This window comes from Palaemon carinicauda, unplaced genomic scaffold (genome assembly GCF_036898095.1).
Source record: "Palaemon carinicauda isolate YSFRI2023 unplaced genomic scaffold, ASM3689809v2 scaffold38, whole genome shotgun sequence".
In the NCBI taxonomy this organism is placed as follows: domain Eukaryota; kingdom Metazoa; phylum Arthropoda; class Malacostraca; order Decapoda; family Palaemonidae; genus Palaemon; species Palaemon carinicauda.
This window is the reverse complement of record NW_027171474.1, coordinates 254,612-258,382: the sequence shown is the minus strand read 5'-3', so window position 1 is coordinate 258,382 and position 3,771 is coordinate 254,612.

Here is a 3,771-nt window from a genome sequence, read left to right as displayed (position 1 = left end):
AGCCCAACTACAAAGAATGCATCTATAATGCCAGCGGTTGGTACAGATATGGGGATAATTGCAGGTATACACAAAAAAAATAAATATGAAGGCGAAAGAGCAAATATAATAGAAAAACTGGATTTTTTAATGGCAGAATTCCTGGAAATGAAGAAAAGAATATCATATCAGAACAGGAAGGAAGTATGGGAGAATCCATATCATTACCAATTTTAAATAATGGGAATGAAACACAAACCATAATAGTGATGAATGCATAGGGTTTAGTCACGAGTAACTCTAAAAGGAAAATAGAGTTCTTAGAAGAACTAACCCAAATAGAAAAAATGGATATATTAAATATAAGTGAAACATGGTATTCCTAAGAGACTGGCAGTGATGATCAGATAAAGGGTTTCCAAACTTATAGATCAGACAGAACAAATAGGAATCAAGGGGGAACCGCAATATATGGAAGAGACATAAATCAAGGAAAAGTCTGTGAAAAATACAGCAACACAGAATATGAATTGATTGTGGTAGAATTTGAATTTGAAAAACTAGTGAATATTGTAGTTTACAGACCCCCAAATACTAAGGAGTTTGACATAATAATAGAAAATATAGATGATATATGTAGAAACCATTAAGACTGGAAAATACTCCTATCCGGAGATTTTAACTTTCCTTTTGTGGATTGGAAAGAACGAATAGAAGAAAGTTATTGTATGTATACATATAAAAAAGAGAGTAATAGTAGCGCAGAAGATAAGAGGCAAAAAATAAACCACATTCCAACAAGAAAGGAAAAAGTCCTAGATCTAGTATTTGTGAATGAGGTGAATTATGTTACAGAAATAATAGTGTATAACACGGAAATTTCAGACCAAAATGTCATAGAATTAATAGTCCATTCCAAAGCAAGTGATCGCAGAAATAATCAAAGCACAAAACTTTGGGAAGGATATGGAAAATAAGATTTTTATAGTAAGAATATAAAATGGTCAGAAATAAATGAAGAACTGAATAAAGAATGGAAAAATGTATTTTTCAGTGATAATATACAGGTAAATACGGACATACTGTACAAATTACTGGAAAAAATTGTTGGAAATTATGTACCGATGAAAACAATAAACAAAAGACATGCATACCAAGAGATAGAAGGATCTTATTTCAGAAGATTAGAAATTGGAAGAAAAATCTTGCAAAAGAAAAAATGTGTGGAAAATGATGGAAATAAAATATAAGATAGAAAATGTAGAACAAAAGATTATATAGTCGAAAGAAAATGAAAAAAGGGACTTAGAAGAAAGGACACTTCTAAATATAAAAAAAAAACCAAAGTACTTTACTCCTATGCAAAAAAGATGAATAAAGGGAGATTAGAAATAGGCCCCTAAGAATTGAAGGACAGTTAACGAATGAAAAAAAGGAAATATGCAACATATTAGCAGAAAAATATAAGAGTGAGTTCACGCCAAGAATTGCGAATGAGAATAATGAAACAGAAATGAGAGAAGAAAATGTTGAATATCTAACGGATATAGATATTAATGAAGCAGATATTGTCAAGGCTATAAACAAAATTAAAAATGGATCGGCAGCCGGACCAGATGGAGCTCCAGCGATTTTGTTAAAAAAACTGCAAACACTATCGCGAAGCCGCTTGCAATACTGCTGAGACAAAGTGTAGATATTAGCGAGATATATGTTAAACATAAATTAGCTTATATAACCCCTATCTTCAAAAGTGGATCAAGACTAGAGGCAAGCAATTATAGACCTGTTAGTCTAACATCACATATTATGAAAGTGTATGAGAGGGTAATAAAAAAGAAAATAATGAATCATTTGGTTAAAAATAATTTGTTTGATATAGGTCAACACTGTTTTGTGCCCGGAAAAAGTACACAAACCCAACTGATAGCATACTATGAAAACATATACAAAAATATGATAAATGAAAAAGACACAGATGTGATCTATCTAGATTTTGCAAAAGCCTTTGACAAGGTAGACCATAATATATTAGAGAAAAAAATGAGAAAGCATAATATTGTGGGAAAGATAAGAAAATGGATAAAAGAATTTCTGCAAAACAGAAAACAGATAGTGATTGCAAATGACGAGAAATCAGATGAAGCTCATGTAATATCTGGCATGCGACAAGGTACGGTATTAGCTGCACTGCTGTTTGTTATTATGATCTCAGACATAGACTGTGATGTTGAAAACTCTGTAGTGAGAAGTTTCGCCGATGACACAACAATAAGTAGAGAAATTACTTGTGATGAAGATAGGAACTCACTACAAAGAGATCTAAACAAAATATATGAATAGGCGGAGATAGATAGGATGGTATTTAACTCCGATAAATTCGAATCAATAAATTATGGAAACAGAGAAGGAATGGTATATGCATACAAGGGACCTAATAACGAGACAGTCACAAACAAGGAAGCAATTAAAGACCTTGGTGTAATGTTAAATAGGAATATGTTATGCAATGACCAAATAGCAACACTGTTGGCTAAATGTAAAGCAAAAACAGGAATGTTATTCAGACACTTTGAAATAAGAAAAGCTGAACACATGATTATGCTTTACAAAACTTATGTACGTAGTACACTCGAGTACTGCAATGTGACATGGTACCCACACTACCACAAGGATATTGCACAAATAGAGAGTGTACAAAGGTCCTATACTGCTAGAATAGAAGAAGTTAAGGACCTTGACTACTGGGAAAGACTGCAATTTTTAAAACTATACCGTCTAGAAAGGAGAAGAGAACACTACATGATAATACAAGCGTGGAAGTAAATAGAAGGAATTACTGAAAACATCATGGAGCTAACAATATCAGAAAGAGCAAGCCGAGGTAGATTAATAGTGCCATAAAATATACCAGGAAAACTAAAGAAGGCGCACAGGACATTAATCCACTACGCACCAGCATCGATAATGCAGCAACTATTTAATGTGCTGTCAGCTGATCTAAGAAACATATCAGGAGCGAGCGTAGATGTGTTTAAGAATAAGCTCGATAAATACCTAAGATGCATCCTAGACCATCCAAGACTGGAAGATGCAAAATACACCGGAAGATGCATTAGCAACTCTCTGGTGGATGTACGAGGTGCCTCACACTGAGGAACCTGGGGAACCCAAACATAAAATAAGGCAATATGGCAATAAGGTACTTGTCCATCAAGGAGCCTGAGGCATTAGATCAATTGTTGTGCGGCCACCACAGGACCAGTGGAGAAGATTTCCATGCTGCTGTCGGTTACGTCTTTCAGGTACTGGGCTGTGAAGGTCGTCTGATGCTTCCACACACCCGTTTGCAATATCTGTGCCACAGAAAAATTCTTCTTGAACGCCAGAGACATTGCAATGCCTCTGACGTCATGAGCTCTGGGTCGGTTGGACAGAGGAGGGTCTGGATATAGAGTGTATTCGATTACTTTCCTTATCCAGGAGGAAATAGTATTCCTCGTGACCCTCCTCTTGACCTTCCCCGTGCTGACAAAAAGTGCTCGTACACGGGGGCGATCTTTTGCTGTTCTTCTTAAGTAACACCTCAGACTCCTTACTGGACATAGTAACAGTTGGTCTGGATCTTCGGTTACAGAACGAAGACTCTCTATCCGAAATGGGCCGAACCTGGAGTCCGGCACACCCGGATTTTGAGTCTTAGCTACAAACTCAGGGACGTAGTTGAGGATTACTTCCCCCCATCTCCAAGAGTAGGAGACATCAGCAGATACACCATGAAGTTCGCTGACT